This window comes from Rutidosis leptorrhynchoides, chromosome 9, assembly GCF_046630445.1.
Source record: "Rutidosis leptorrhynchoides isolate AG116_Rl617_1_P2 chromosome 9, CSIRO_AGI_Rlap_v1, whole genome shotgun sequence".
NCBI lineage: Eukaryota > Viridiplantae > Streptophyta > Magnoliopsida > Asterales > Asteraceae > Rutidosis > Rutidosis leptorrhynchoides.
Genome location: NC_092341.1, coordinates 339,311,359 through 339,329,685, shown reverse-complemented (window position 1 = coordinate 339,329,685; position 18,327 = coordinate 339,311,359).

Sequence of the window (18,327 nt, the reverse complement as noted above, 5' to 3'; positions counted from 1 at the left end):
CAACGCTATATTAGTTTACTTTTATAAAAATACAAATATATATATAAGTAATATTATTATTATAAAGGGGGGTTTTTTACCGTTTAATGACCGGTTTGTCGATTTTAAGACTTTAGTCGCAGTTAAAACCTAATGTAAAATATAAAATAAATACAAGACTTAAATTAAAGCGTAAAGTAAATAATGATAATGAAATTGCGAATAATAAAAGTGCGATAAAATAAACTTGCGATAATTAAAAAGTACGATAATTAAAAGTGCGATAAAATAAAATAAATAAAAGTGCGATAATTAGAAGTGCAATTAAATATAAAATAAAGGAAATTAAATATGAAATAAAAGAATTATGCTTATTTAAACTTCCGTAATCATGATGTTTGACGTGTTGATTTTAGTTTTATGCCCATGGGTTAATTGTCCTTTGTCCTGGATTATTCAATATGTCTGTCTGGTTTTTGTCCATAACAGTCCATCAGTCATAAATATAAATTGCAAGTGTCCTCGTCAAATTATTATTATACCCGAAGTTAAATATTCCAACTAATTGGGGATTCGAATTGTAACAAGGTTTTAATACTTTGTTTAATGAATACACCAGGTTATCGACTGCGTGTAAACCAAGGTTTTACTACTTTGTTAACAATTACACCAATTACCCTTGAATGTAATTTCACCCCTGTTTTAATTATTCTAGTGGCTATTAATCCATTCCCGTGTCCGGTTAAATGAACGATTATTCGTACATATAAATACCCCGCCCATCGTGTCCGATCGAGTGTATATGGTAATTTATAGGGACGCCCAATTGTAATTCTTTATATTAACATTAACAAACTTTCATTTAGTTAAACAAATATAAAGCCCATTAATAGCCCATAGTCTAATTTCCACAAGTGTCGTTCTTTTGTCCAAACCCCAATTATGGTACAAAGCCCAATTACCCAATTTCAGTAATTAGCCCAACATCATGATTACTTCGTTTTAAATAAGCATAATAATAACTTAGCTACAAGACATTAATATAAAAAGGTTGAACATAACTTACAATGATTAAAAATAGCGTAGCGTTACACGGACAGAATTTCGACCTACACCCTTACAACATTCGCTAACATACCCTTATTATTAGAATTATAATTAAAATTAAAATATAAATTATAAATATAAATATATTTACGTATGAAGAGGAAGAAAAAAAAGATCTGAAATTTGATCAGAATTCGATTGGCTTTATAGCCAGAGTTGAAAATTGGGGCTCCGCGACTCGCGGCAAAATGCCCTTAAAACTCCGCGAGTCGCGGAGATATATTTACAGCTCACACCCTTGGAGTTTCTTGCTGCCGACGGTTTTTAATATATATATATAATATATATATAATTAATATAATTAATTATATATTATATTATATTTATATACATAGTTAACTTGTAATTTTTAGTCCGTTGCGTCGAGCGTTAAGAGTTGACTCTGGTCCCGGTTCCGGATTTTCGAACGTCCTCGCGTACAATTTAATATCTTGTACTTTGCGTTTTGAATCTTGTACTCTTGTGATTTCGAGACGTTTCTTATCAATAATTGGAACCTTTTTGATTGTCTTTTGTACTTTTGAGCTTTTTGGTCGTTTGCGTCTTCAATTCGTCGAATCTGTCTTTTGTCTTCACCTTTTATTATTTAAACGAATATCACTTGTAAATAGAACAATTTCAACTAAAAGCTTGTCTTTCTTGAGGAATAATGCTATGAAATATATGTTCGTTTTTAGCATTATCAAATATTCCCACACTTGAGCGTTGCTTGTCCTCAAGCAATATCGTCTTGAAATACTAGAATCACTTCTTTATTCTTCACACTTTGTACATCAGTGATTTCTATGCGGCGGTATAAACAATGGTAGTAACGATATGGTTTACAGTCCCACATGACTATAAAAATTTAGATCCATTAAGGAAATTGGATCTTTATGAAAACATTTGATCTTTTGAAATCTAGTTTTTTACCCTAGATAAGTTTTCCGGAATAACCCTTTACCGGTGTTTGCAAAATATTTTTGTGGGTTTGGTGGGTTTCAGATTTGAAAATTTTAGCTCAAAACTTGCGGTTTTGTGTCACCCACTTGCTAACCTTGTATTTGGAAAGCAACACGTCCAGTTTACTTGTCCCGTATATTACCTTTCGGCAAACTACCGTCCGGTTGTAAAGGAAAGCGTTGAACAAGCAACTGTTTAAGGCAATGTCCCGTGACATGCTTTTGATTATGGTCTATAACGTGTCGGACGCAATTACTATCCTTGGTAGGAGCAATAGTAAAGCTCACCCTTATAATTTGTCGGTCTGGCACAAGGTCCTGTCTTTGACCATGCTATGCAACCACCGTTCTTACGGTTGACACCCGATTTAGTTCAGGTGACCTAATGAATTCCAGGTGAATTCCTAGGATTTTACGTTCAATCGTAATGAACGTATTGAAAATAGGGTTTTCAGAAAACAAATCGGTTTGTAATTTTGATCAAAATATTTTCTCGTTTAAGCTCGAGCTTAGATATCATTGAATTCCATGAGTTTGTAATTCTCAATCTTTAAGGTCAATCTCTAGGATTGAGTAATATCAGTCTTAAAAGCTGATTTTTAATCTTTAAGGAGATTATCCTTTCTGGGGATCTGATTCATTAGTCTTATCCAGCTAATTTGCATGGTGCCCCCCCATTGTACGAGATAAATCCTTCTCATGGTTAGGATAAATCTGACCACTTGGCGACCCTGTTTGATGCTGAGGTCCGTGGATTTCCTGCTGATTTTAGTGATGACTTTTCTAGATTTTTCGTCAACCTACAGCTGGTCTGGATGACAACTTCATGACCTAAATCAAGAAGCGCGTGTCTTTTTCGGAAGACTTTACTTCCTTTTAATGATGGAATTGATTCATCGTGTAGATCCATCTCTTCTTTTCTTTCATTGGGTAAAACAGTTTAGTTTAGTCCAAAGCAAAAGTATTTTCAGTTATTTGTTACAGATATATGTGACATATGTTTAAAATAATTTGGTAAATTTTCCCACACTTGGCTTTTATTTTCCTTTTTATCGTCCTCTATTCCATTTTAAATGAATTTTAACATTTTAGTTTGTTTCTCAATTTATGTCCTTTCCGAGGTAACAATAATTTCGGTGTTAAAACCTAGTTTTATCGTTCATAAATATGTATAAACATGATTTTAATTCATTTAATTGAAAATTTTGAAAAATTTTACTAGAATTGGGTAGTCAGTATATAAGACTAGGGCTGTTCTTTTTTATCAGAGAGCACTAGATTCTAATACAACTACTGCTTTACTAGTATTTTTAATGGTAACCAAGTGTTTAATATAAAAATTTTAAAATCCGAAAGAATTTAATCCCTTCCCACACTTAAGATCTTGCAATGCCCTCATTTGCAAGAAATCAGTAACAATTTAAATTATTGAGGGTGATTTGTGTGAAAATGATTAAATTTTTACCAAAGTTTCCAAATATATTGGCGTTTGTTTGCTGAATGATAAATGGTGCACATCATTTGTTCATTCCGTCTTGTTGTTATTTCACATATATTTTGCATCTTGTCGTCAAAATTAGTTGCTTTTGCTGAACTTAATGCCAGTCTTTGAAAATGCGTTGTTTTACCCTGTTGTGTACATAAGATAAACTGCAAACATATAAACATATTTTTGAAGTTTGGTTTATTACCCCACATTCAAAAATTATTAAAATCTAAGAATAAAAGTTAGATAATTATAAAAATGATTACAATATTAACAAAAATATTAAATGTATCAATAATTACAAATTACAAAATAATAAAAAATAATAAGTAAACTAAGGATGATATTGGTACCAATAGGGGTTCCACGCATAACCATAAGTGCTATAGAATGCTTCGGCAGGGTCATACGTAGGATATGGTGGCTGCATCTCTATCGACCAAGGAGGGAAGACGGGTTTCGGTGTAGGAATATAGTTTCTACCTATATGTTGGCAATGCGCTATGATCTGGTTCTGATGAACTTGCCAATCTTCAAATGCTCTCTGTCTAGCATTTTCGTATTCCTGAGAAGCTATAAACCTATGCATTTCTTGCATCTCATTCCCCCCTCCTACATTACCTTGTTCCTGGTTTCTCTCTACCTGTGGATGTCTACCATTGTATCGTACTGCGGCGTTATTTCGCCGCTTCAAAACTTTCGCACCATGGTATACATTTAACCCTATAGTGTCGCGGGGTTCCGGCTCTTCTACTAATAATCCCCCCCGACTTATATCCACACCGAGATATTCACCAATCAAAGTAATAAAAATACCACCTCCTATTATGCTATGTGGACGCATCCCCCGAACCATAGCTGATAAATAATAACCCACACAATATGGTATACTTACAGCGCTGTGTGGGTCTCGAATACACATATGGTAAAACAAATCTTGTTCATTTACCTTTTCTTTGTTTTTACCCCTTTGTGTAATCGAATTAGCTAAAAACCTATGTATTACTCTTAATTCGGCTCTATCTATATCCAAATAAGAGTAGTTTCCCCCTTTGAAACGGTGATGGCTTGTCATTTGACTCCACACACCGTGTGTATCAAAATTCTCATCTATCCTTCTACCGTTTAGTATCAATCCTCTACAATCGGCAGACGCTAACTCCTCAGGCGTATATATACGTAAAGCCTGAGCCATGTCTAGTAAAGACATGTGGCGCATCGAACCGCCTAACAAAAATCTAATAAAAGAACGATCGGTTAAACTAGCTACCCGATCATTCAACTCTATACTACATAACAACTCTTCACACCATACTTTATATACAGGTCTGCGTATGGTGAATAAACATATCCAGTCATTAAAAGAAGAATTACCATACCTCTGTACAAGTAATTCCCTAATTGGCCCGGCCAATTCTACAGCTTCCAAGGGTCCCCATTCTATGACCCTCGGTACCTCAACAACCTTGGAATGAAGAGTATGCAAACCCCGTTGATATTTTGGATAATCTATCCAAAGTCTGTCAAATCTCAGGTTCGGGTGCAACTGTTCCAAGTGCATATCTGAAAAGGTCATGACTGGATGAGGTACATCTTGCTTGTAGTAGTTATCTACCTCCTGTTGTTCCAAATTCTCAGCAGGAGCATGGCGGGCTTGGGATGAAGATTCACCCCTTTCATTCTGCAAAACACATCAAACACAAATTTTGTGCATCCAAATATGCATTAGTGTCAGCAAAATCATCAATCAAAATAATTACAATGACATTATCAATTTATATCAAACTTGAGCTTATTTTTACATTTTTATCAAATCTATACTTTTTCAAATAAGCATATACGAAAATTTTCGCCAAGTTCATAAGCATTCAACTCAAATAACATGTCAAAATAATCATTACTAGCAAATAAACAAGTCTCAAATGGCATTATCTTTCAAAAATCAAGTTCATGAATTTTGGACTTGAAAAAGTCCACTTTAATTCTCAAAATCATGTTTAGGCTCAAAGTTTGGATCATTTAACTACCTAGACATGTTATACTACTCAATTTAGCAACAATTCATGACAAAAATCGGCCATAACCTGTTTATATCAAAAAGCCCCAAATTGCTCAAGAACACAAACCCTAGATTATTCAAAATTTGAAGTTTAAGGCTTCTAATCATGTTAAACAACATCAATCTAGGTTATACAAGCATAATACATAAACAATTTAAGTCTATTTACACTAAAAAGCATCAAAATCAAATTGGGGAAAAAATAGCTCAAGAACACTAAAATTCGAATTAAATGGTGTTTAGGTGTAGAAATTTACCGTTTTTCTTGAGTAATTCTTAGATATCATCCTTCTCAACATGATTTTAGCAAAAAATTTGGTGATTAACGGTTAAAAATTGAGATTTTTGGGGTGTTTTTGGGTGTATTTTCGTGGGTTTTCGCAGTATTTTTCGGGTTGTTTTTGTGTTGTTGAGTGTACTGATCGTTTCAGCTGTTTTTATTTTTTTTCTGGGTTTTGGACCCTCCGCGAGTCGCGGAGGTTTTGCACTGCAAACTCCGCGAGTCGCGGAGTTTACCCTTTTTTTTTTTTTTTTTTTTATAATCTTTAACTTATAAAACAATTAAGAAATTAATTTTAAAATTTTGTTTCCCTTGTTATTTAGGACGAGGTCGTTTCGGATCGATGTCCTAGTCCGTCCCTCGACAAAATTTTAAAATTTGTCTTTTTGTAGCGATTGTTTTAAAAGCTAAGATTTTTGGGTTTTTTCAATGTTTTTGGCATACTTTAAATCAATAAGATTAAAAATAATGATAATAAAAGTTCTCGTCCCTCCCTCGGGTAAAGCAATTTCGGTTCAAAGACCTAGTCTTCAACTTACGACGAATTTTAAAAATCATATTCTTAACTTAATGAGATAAAGTAAATTTTTGTTTTTAAATTCACACAACTTAAATATAAAATTCAAAATTAATAAAAAAAAATAATCACACCAAACTTAAAATTTGAAATGCATAAAATTAAAATTTCATATTTTTAAAAATTAAAAATTCACACCAAACTTAATTTAAAAATTCATAAATTCATATCAAACTTATATTAATTTTTCAAATATTTATAATTTTAAATATATTGTTTTTACAAAGTTTACAATATTAATTTAAGATTTAAATATTAATTTTAAAAACATGGTAAAAATAAAATTAAAAATCTTTTTGTCTTTTTATCCCACTTTAATCAATCAAATATTATCAAAAATATGCGCCCCTCTTTTCGGTAATGTAATTTCGGTTCCAAGACCTAATTTAACTCATGACGAATTTTTGAAATATTTTGGGTTGATTGATTAAAGATATTTATACCTTAAGAATAAACGTTAAATTTCGCAGTGATGTAATAAATTTTTGAATGATATCAATAATTTCGGTCGCCAAACCTAATTTTATTTAATACCAATTTAATACTTTTTAGCGAACAAATTAGCGTTTATTATCAAAAGGTTAAAAATAAAAATAAAAATAAAAACTGTACAGACATACCTGTGAAATAGATTTCTTAGTTATATGATCTATTATATTCATAAGATAGTCGGTTTAATTGGTTTTCCATGGCTGCATAAGCGTAACCTCGAGCATTCATTGTCTTTTCTTCTAAACATATGAACGGTCCGTCTCTGCATAAAGTAACAAATTCGGTATTTGAATAGGTTTGATTATTTGAACATTTACCTCCATGTGACCATTTTCCGCATTTGTGACATCGTTCTAGGTGTCGTGCTCTTCTTTTCGCTGCGGATTTTGATTTTCCTGTACCAAATTGTAACTTATTATCTTCGCATCTGGATCCTTTTCTAACTCCGTCCATTCTTTCTCTGATTACTGATACTAATTCACTCGGTAGTATGTCATTATTTCTTTTAGTGATCAAAGCGTGTAGCATTAGACCATGGTTTAATTCACAGGCAGTCTTCATTTCGTAAAAACCTAAAAAAAATAAAAATTCAGAATGGGGGGAGAAGACTAGTTCTTTAGGGTCTGCTAGGGAAAGACCATACGTGTTCCATTTTCGAGAACTACACGAAAACAGACAATCTAACTCTAACAGAAATACATATTATCCTTTAAAGACTTGATTCTCCCCACACTTAGTTAGCTGTGGTGTCGAAATTGTGATTAACTTCGTTGTCGACTTCCATCGGACCCTGTATGTAATGTTTAACTCTGTGACCATTAACTTTAAATTCAATCCCATTTGAATTTATTAATTCTATCGTTCCGTATGGGAAAACTCTTTTGACTATGAATGGTCCAGACCATCTTGATTTCAATTTTCCAGGAAATAGCTTGAATCGTGAATTGAAAAGAAGAACTCTGTCTCCTTCTTTAAATTCTTTTGAACTTCTGATTCTTTTATCATGCCATTTCTTCGTTCTTTCTTTATAGATTAACGAATTTTCGTATGCTTCATGTCTTAATTCTTCTAATTCGTTTAGTTGACTTAATCGTAGACGTCCGGCTTCATGTAAATCAAGATTACATGTCTTCAAAGCCCAAAATACTTTGTGTTCAATTTCTACTGGAAGATGACATGCTTTTCCATACACAAGTCTAAAAGGTGTGGTTCCAATTGGAGTTTTGTAGGCTGTTCTAAAAGCCCAGAGTGCATCCTCCAATTTAATGGACCATTCCTTCGGATTTGATCCTACGGTTTTCTCTAGAATACGTTTTAAAGCTCGGTTGGTATTTTCAACTTGTCCACTTGTTTGTGGATGATATGCGGTGGAGATTTTATGAGTTACTCCATATCTTTTAAGAACTTTCTCAAGTTGATTATTACAGAAATGAGTACCCCGATCACTTATTAAAGCTTTCGGTGTTCCAAACCTTGCAAAAAGACGTTTTAAAAAGTTGACTACAACTCGTGCATCGTTAGTTGGGAGAGCTTGTGCTTCCGCCCATTTAGATACATAATCAATGGCTACGAGTATATATAGATTATTATGAGATTTTGGAAATGGACCCATAAAGTCAATACCCCAAATGTCAAATACTTCACATACTTGGATGACATTTTGTGGCATTTCATCACGTTGACTTATTTTTCCGGTCCTTTGACATGCATCACAGGATTTGCAAAGAAGGTGTGCGTCTTTGTAAATTGTAGGCCAATAGAATCCAGCTTCATAAACTTTTCTTGCTGTTAGTTGAGGCCCATAATGCCCTCCTGTTGGTCCTGTGTGACAATGGTTTAAAATTTTACTAGCTTCATCTCCAAATACGCATCGGCGTATTATTCCATCGGGACAACTTTTAAACAGATGTGGATCTTCCCAGAAATAGTGTTTTATATCACTGAAGAATTTCTTTCGTCTTTGGTACGATAATCCTTTTTCAAGGAATCCACAAACTAAGTAGTTTGCATAGTCTGCAAACCATGGAATTTCTTTATAATCTATCTTCAATAGATATTCATCAGGAAAGTTGTCTTGTATGGCCGATTCATTCAGAACTTCTAATTCGGGATTTTCAAGACGAGAAAGATGATCAGCGGCGAGATTTTCTGCTCCCTTTTTATCTCGGATTTCAATATCAAACTCTTGTAAGAGTAAGATCCAACGGATTAATCTTGGTTTAGCATCTTGTTTTGAAAATAGGTATCTAAGAGCAGAATGGTCGGTATAGACCACCGTTTTTGCTAGAACTAGATATGATCGAAATTTGTCAAAAGCAAAGACAATAGCAAGGAGTTCTTTTTCAGTAGTTGTATAGTTCGTTTGTGCTCCTTGTAATGTCTTACTAGCATAATATATAGGTTGAAATCGTTTTTCAATCCTTTGTCCTAAAACGGCTCCCATTGCAAAATCACTTGCATCGCACATTAGTTCAAATGGTAGATTCCAATTTGGTGTTATCATGATCGGTGCATTAGTGAGTTTTTCTTTAAGAATATTAAAAGATTTGATACACTCATCTGAAAAGATGAATGGCGCATCCTTTTCTAGGAGTTTATTCATAGGAGTGGCAATTTTAGAAAAATCTTTTATGAAACGTCGGTAAAAACCGGCATGCCCTAGAAAACTCCTAATTCCTCTAACATTGGTGGGATGTGGAAGTTTAGCAATTACATCTACTTTAGCTCTATCCACTTCAATTCCTTCTTTTGAAATTTTATGTCCAAGAACGATGCCTTCTTTAACCATGAAATGGCATTTCTCCCAATTAAGTACTAGATTTGATTTTTCGCATCTAATTAGCATTCGTTCCAGATTAACTAGACATGATTTAAATGTATCACCGAAGACTGAAAAGTCATCCATGAATACTTCCATGCATTCTTCTATCATGTCGTGAAAAATCGCCATCATACACCTTTGAAAGGTTGCAGGGGCGTTGCAAAGTCCAAATGGCATGCGTTTGTAAGCAAAAGTACCATAAGGGCACGTGAATGTGGTTTTCTCTTGATCTTCGGGTGCTATTGGAATTTGAAAATATCCGGAAAATCCATCTAGAAAACAATAGTAACTATTTCCGGCTAATCTTTCCAACATTTGATCTATGAAAGGTAAGGGAAAGTGATCTTTTCTGGTGGCGTCATTTAATTTTCTATAATCAATACATACACGCCATCCTGTTACAGTCCTAGTAGGAATAAGTTCATTTTTCTCATTTGTGATGACAGTCATGCCACCCTTCTTAGGCACGCATTGAACTGGGCTTACCCATGGACTATCAGAGATTGGATATATCAAACCTGCATCTAGCAGTTTAATAATCTCTTTTTTAACTACATCTTGCATATTAGGATTTAGTCTTCGTTGGCGTTGCACATACGTTTTATGACCTTCTTCCATAAGGATTTTATGTGTGCAATACGAAGGACTTATTCCTTTAATATCATGAATTTTCCATGCAATGGCTGGTTTATGAGCTTTCAACACAGAGATGAGTTGTGATTTCTCATTTTCAGTAAGAGAAGACGATATTATTACAGGTAATTCAGATTCACCATGTAAATAAGCGTATTCCAAATGGTTTGGAAGTGGCTTTAACTCTAATTTCGGAGGTTCTTCTATCGATGATTTATATCGATATCTGTCTTCTTCTTTTAGCATTTTAATTTCTTCTGTTGTTGGTTCATATCCATTAGCTATAAGTGTAGCTAACATTTCAGCTTCATCAATTGGTTCATTACCTTCTCCTAAAGAACATTCTCCTGTTCCTTGTAATTCTGGAAATTCTTTTAATAATTCTGCATGTGCATCTATAGTTTGAATATAATAACATGTATCATCTGCAGATTGTGGTTGTTGCATTGCTCTATCAACTGAAAAGGTAACACTCTCATCCTCTATACTTAGGGTCAGTTTCTTACCGAACACGTCTATCATTGCTTTAGCCGTGTTTAAGAATGGTCTTCCTAATATGAGAGGAACTTGAGAATCTTCTTCCATGTCCAAAACAACAAAATCTACTGGAAATACTAAAGTACCAACTTTAACTAGCATGTTCTCCATTATCCCTCTAGGATATTTTATTGATCTATCGGCTAGTTGTATGCTTATTCTGGTTGGTTTCAATTCTCCAAGGTCTAGTTTAGCGTATAGTGAATACGGCATTAGATTTATACTAGCACCTAAATCTGCTAATGCTTCTATTGAACTAAGACTACCCAGAAAACATGGAATTGTGAAACTTCCTGGATCAGATAGTTTTTCTGGTATCTTATTCAACAGCACTGCTGAACAATTTGTATTCATAGTGACAGCCGAAAGTTCTTCCATTTTCTTTCTATTCGTGATTAGATCTTTCAAGAATTTAGCATATTTAGGCATTCCTGAAATTACATCAATGAAAGGAAGATTTACATTTATCTGTTTAAACATATCCAAGAATTTGGATTGCTCGGCTTCAAGTTTTTCTTTCTTCATTTTACTCGGATAAGGAAGTGGTGGTTGGTATGGTTTAACATAAGGTTTATCCTTAACTGTGTTATCTTCATTAACCTTTTCAACTACCGGTTCTTTTTCCTTATCTTGATCAGGTTGTGGTTCTTGTGGAGTAGGAATAGTTTCATCAGAAGTTACATGTATTTCAGGTGGTTTAAATGTTGTACCACTTCTTGTGGTAATAGCTTTAGCTGTTTCATTCCGGGGGTTAGCATTTGTATCGCTTGGTAGACTTCCCGGTTTTCTTTCACCTATTAACCTTGCTAGGTTACTCACTTCTTGTTCCAGATTTTGAATAGAAGCTTGTTGATTTCTAAATGCTTGAGCATTTTGTTCATTAGTTTGTTTTTGAGATGTGAAAAACTGCGTTTGAGTTTCAACTAGCTTCGTCATCATATCTTCTAAATTCGGCTTTTTATCATCAGTTTGTTGTGGTGGTTTGTTTTGAAAATTCGGTCTTTGCTGATTGTAAGTATTATTGGATACTTGTTGATTGCTAGGACCTTGTTGGTTGTTGTATGGAATATTTCGGTTATAATTCTGGTTTTGATTGTAAATAGGTCTTGGCGGTTGATAATTATTCTGATAATTATTTCCAGGCCTTTGGTTTATGTATGAAATATTCTCTCTTTGTTCCATTGTTAATTCAATACTGAGACAATCTTTTGTCAAATGTGGTCCTCCACACTGCTCACAACTAATTCGTATAGCATGAATATCTTTAGTCATCTTTTCCATTCGTCTCTCGAAAGCATCTATCTTTGCGGAAATGGAATCTAAGTCATGGCTAGAATCGGCTCTAGCTGCTTTAGATGATCTAATGATATCTTTTTCTTGGTGCCACTCATGTGAGTGGGAAGCAGTGTTATCAATAATTTTGTAAGCATCAGTTTCGGTTTTCTTCATAATAGAACCACCAGCTGCTATATCTATGTCTTTCCTTGTAGTGATGTCGCATCCTCGGTAGAATATTTGTACTATTTGACAGGTGTCTAAACCATGTTGCGGACATCCTCTTAACAACTTTCCATATCTTGTCCACGCCTCATATAGAGTTTCATTTGGCTTTTGTGTGAACGTAACAATTTCTGCTTGAAGTCTTACGGCTTTAGATGCAGGAAAGAATTGTTTAAGAAATTTGTCAATTAAAACGTCCCATGTATCAATCGCCCCTTCAGGTAATGATTCCAACCAATCTTTGGCTTCTCCCTTTAAAGTCCAGGGAAATAACATGAGATATATCTGTTCATCCTCCACTTCTCGTATTTTAAATAGTGTGCAGATCCTATTAAAGGTACGTAGATGTTCATTTGGATCTTCCTTCGGCGCACCACTAAATTGGCATTGATTAGTCACCATGTGTAGAATTTGTCCTTTGATTTCATAATCTGGCGCATTAATGTCTGGATGAGTAATTGCGTGACCTTGGCCAGTGCGTTTAGCTCTCATTCGGTCTTCCATACTTAAAGGTTCCAGATTCTCCATAATTGAATTTGTTGAATCGGTATCACTAGATGCTTCAGATTTAATGGTTCGTTCCTCAACAATCTCTGTTTGAATGATTGGTGGTTCCAGAGGAAAGTTTAATGGTTCAGGATCTACGAACCGTTCCTGAATATTCTCTGGATTCTCAATTGTGAGGTTGGGTTCAAAAAATGGATTATCGGAAATTTGAACTGAAGTACTTGGTCGACTGGATGACGATTCTAAAGAAAAATCAACGGCGGTTATATTTGCTAAATGTCTTGATCTAGTTACAGGTGGTGAACGTACAAAAGGTGATGAACGTCTTGCTCGGTGCATTCACAGAATATCCTATTAGTTTTTAAAAAGAAAGAAAAATTATAATAAGTTATCCAATCAATAGACTTTTCTGATTTTGCCCACGTTTCGAATAGCCAAAAGATGCAGCAGAGGGGCAGGATTCGTTTGGTCTCAATATAATTGAGGACTGTTTGGCTCCAATAACCCGGTCCACGTACAAATCCAACTATTACTACGAACCAGAAAATTTTGATGTCTATCAATTTAACTACTCAAAATAAATTTTCGTAATTTTAAGAAATTTAGATAAGAAGTAGAATAAAATTCTAAGTCCTAAAAACTAGAATGGCGAGAAATAAGAAAGACAAAGAGTTCGTCGCAAAAGGTCGAAAAAGAAAAATGGTTGAAAAATAAAAGGTGACGGAAAAATAAAAGAAACTTATAAAAACTTAAAAATACTTAACTAATTTAACCTTATTACTACAACTAACTTAAAATTATAATCGCAAATTGATATTACTAATTGGAATGATAATTGGTACATAGTAAAAGGTCTAAAAATATTAAAGCTTACAGGAAAAACTAAATCCCAAATGGAAATAACTTAAAAAGAAACTAAAACTTAAAAAGGCATCGCAAAATTCTAAAGCACCTAAATCTTAGTCTAAAGAAAAAGCACTTAAGGAATTCTACGGAAAAGCCTAAAAATCTAGGAGTAAAAATAACTATAGCAAAAACTAAGTTTAAAATTAAATATGAGCTAAAAAATACAAATATTACGTTACAACGATTAAAAAGGAACAAAATATAAAAATATATAAAAAGTTGTAAAAAGTACAATTTTTATAAAAATATTATTTTTATATTATTTATTTAATAAAACTATTAATTTTATAATTTTATAAAACTAATTAAAACTAAATACAACAAATTAAATAAAAAGTAAAATTAAAACTAAAACTAATAATAATAATAATAATAATAATAAGGTTTAAATAATAATAATAAATAATAATCCGTAATTAATGCTCGATTAGGGCTTCCTTGTCGCCTGTCAGAAACCCTCCGCGAGTTGCGGCAATTAAAGAAGAAAACCCCGCGAGTCGCGGGGTTCAGGAATTCTGTTGACAGCTTTGTGTTTTTACACGTTTTCTTTATTTTTTTATTTTATTTTATGTTTTCTGTTTTTAATTTAAATAAACGATTTTAAAATAAAACTTATATTTTTATAAACTAAAATAGAAATAAAGAAACTTATAAAACTTAAATATTTACAAAATCTTAAAAATACATATATTTTTGTTTTTCTTTTTATATTTTTGAATATTTAAAACGTATTTTTACAAAAACGAATTTTAATAAGAGTAAACTAAAAAAAAAAATCCTTTTTTTTTTTTTTTTATATTAGCGTTGCGCTTCCGGCTTTTAAGATAGTTCCCCGGCAGCGGCGCCAAAAATAGCTTGATGCGAAGCGAGGTGTATATAAAATAGTTATTATTTTACTAGGAAAACACTATTAAATACGATACAATTTTACACAAGATATTTATTTATTTATAGAATGGATATACTTAAACCTTGCTACAACACTTATAGGCAGTGTACCTAATCGTACAGTAGTGTAGTTTTTAGTAAGTCCGGTTCGTTCCACAGGGAAAACTTTAAACAAAGCTCAACGCTATATTAGTTTACTTTTATAAAAATACAAATATATATATAAGTAATATTATTATTATAAAGGGGGGTTTTTTACCGTTTAATGACCGGTTTGTCGATTTTAAGACTTTAGTCGCAGTTAAAACCTAATGTAAAATATAAAATAAATACAAGACTTAAATTAAAGCGTAAAGTAAATAATGATAATGAAATTGCGAATAATAAAAGTGCGATAAAATAAACTTGCGATAATTAAAAAGTACGATAATTAAAAGTGCGATAAAATAAAATAAATAAAAGTGCGATAATTAGAAGTGCAATTAAATATAAAATAAAGGAAATTAAATATGAAATAAAAGAATTATGCTTATTTAAACTTCCGTAATCATGATGTTTGACGTGTTGATTTTAGTTTTATGCCCATGGGTTAATTGTCCTTTGTCCTGGATTATTCAATATGTCTGTCTGGTTTTTGTCCATAACAGTCCATCAGTCATAAATATAAATTGCAAGTGTCCTCGTCAAATTATTATTATACCCGAAGTTAAATATTCCAACTAATTGGGGATTCGAATTGTAACAAGGTTTTAATACTTTGTTTAATGAATACACCAGGTTATCGACTGCGTGTAAACCAAGGTTTTACTACTTTGTTAACAATTACACCAATTACCCTTGAATGTAATTTCACCCCTGTTTTAATTATTCTAGTGGCTATTAATCCATTCCCGTGTCCGGTTAAATGAATGATTATTCGTACATATAAATACCCCGCCCATCGTGTCCGATCGAGTGTATATGGTAATTTATAGGGACGCCCAATTGTAATTCTTTATATTAACATTAACAAACTTTCATTTAGTTAAACAAATATAAAGCCCATTAATAGCCCATAGTCTAATTTCCACAAGTGTCGTTCTTTTGTCCAAACCCCAATTATGGTACAAAGCCCAATTACCCAATTTCAGTAATTAGCCCAACATCATGATTACTTCGTTTTAAATAAGCATAATAATAACTTAGCTACGAGACATTAATATAAAAAGGTTGAACATAACTTACAATGATTAAAAATAGCGTAGCGTTACACGGACAGAATTTCGACTTACACCCTTACAACATTCGCTAACATACCCTTATTATTAGAATTATAATTAAAATTAAAATATAAATTATAAATATAAATATATTTACGTATGAAGAGGAAGAAAAAAAAGATCTGAAATTTGATCAGAATTCGGTTGGCTTTATAGCCAGAGTTGAAAATTGGGGCTCCGCGACTCGCGGCAAAATGCCCTTAAAACTCCGCGAGTCGCGGAGATATATTTACAGCTCACACCCTTGGAGTTTCTTGCTGCCGACGGTTTTTAATATATATATATAATATATATATAATTAATATAATTAATTATATATTATATTATATTTATATACATAGTTAACTTGTAATTTTTAGTCCGTTGCGTCGAGCGTTAAGAGTTGACTCTGGTCCCGGTTCCGGATTTTCGAACGTCCTCGCGTACAATTTAATATCTTGTACTTTGCGTTTTGAATCTTGTACTCTTGTGATTTCGAGACGTTTCTTATCAATAATTGGAACCTTTTTGATTGTCTTTTGTACTTTTGAGCTTTTTGGTCGTTTGCGTCTTCAATTCGTCGAATCTGTCTTTTGTCTTCACCTTTTATTATTTAAACGAATATCACTTGTAAATAGAACAATTTCAACTAAAAGCTTGTCTTTCTTGAGGAATAATGCTATGAAATATATGTTCGTTTTTAGCATTATCAACATTTCTATTAAAATGATAATTTTTGTTAAAATGGGAGTTTTAATACTAACGATACTTTTAATAATAATAGTAATGATAAAAAAATAATAAGAACGATAATTTTATCTAAATCAATATCTTATAATATTTTAATTTCATCATGATACTCTTACTCATTATTTCCTAATCGTTTCGTTTAATAGCTTTTAATCGTCTTTTATATCGTGTTCATAATAATGATAATAATAGTAATCAAAATAATTAGGTGTTACAAATATTTGTTTTAATTACACTAATATTAATAATGATAGTTACTATAACATTATTAACGATAATACTAACAATTATCTTAATGATAATATAGTAATAATAATAATAACAATAACAATAACCATTTTTAAATAATGATATATATATATTAATAATGATAATAATCATAATAATACTAATAATAATAATAATTGGATAATAATAATAATACTAATTATAACTTTAACGATAACGATAGTAATAACAAAAAAAATAACAATTTTTAATGATAAATCCCTTTTATTGAGAAAGATAATAATAATAATAATGATAATAATAAGATAAAACTAGAATGACGATAAAAACGACGATAATAATAATCATTTTTAATAAAAATATCGAAAATTCAATTGATTATAACTTCTAATCCGTTCATCGAAACCATTCGATATCTAAAGGAAAAGTTCTTAATTTTTCGCTAGCTTTCCAAGGACATGCATATCTTATACCTTATCTCAACCGCAAGTGTAACTAATTCAAGATTCAACCTAACCTGTCTAAGGGCAATATCAAAAGTACAAGCATGCATAATCCTAAATACTCGAGCACTAGTCAGGGATACACAATTAGTATTTAAAAGTTAAATTATGAGTACTCACGTATCAATATTGAGATTCAATATTGCAGGAAAGGTACGTAGACGCAACGGAAATGATAAACACTATATTGACCTCACGAGCATACCCATGAACCATACTCAATCACCTCCATAGCTATAACCTATAATTTCCTTAATCCTATCCTACTCTAAAAACAATTTCGAAATCACTCGGACAGCACTCCGTCGTAATATTTTATGTATACTAATAATATATTGAAATAATACGGAGTAAATATATATATGTAAATCGATTGACAGAATTTAGAGAAAAATATTTTCAAGTTTCTATGAAATAATGAAACCTATTGAATTCTATTTATAATAGATTTTTGAATTATTAAAGTATGAATTATTAAAGTGAATTATTAAAGTATGAATTATTAAAGTGAATTATTAAAGTATGAATTATTAAAGTAAATTATTAAAGTATGAATTATTAAAGTAAATTATTAAAGTATGAATTATTAAAGTGAATTATTAAAGTTAAAGTAAAGTAAAAATAAAGTAAAGGTAAAGTTTAAGTATAGTAAAAGTATAAAACTATGTACGTATAATACGCGTATAAATATATATAATATTAATTTAAATCGTTATATATATTTAATAAAATAAAATATAAATATCGTTATCTTTATCATTCTAGTTAAGTAATGAGTTGTCAGAAGTGGTTCTAGATATTTATAAAAGTTATATACGTTTTAATAATAAAGTTCTTTTTAAATTGAAAACGTTTTTGTACGTTTGAAACTAAATAGATTAATCGAGTCTTTATG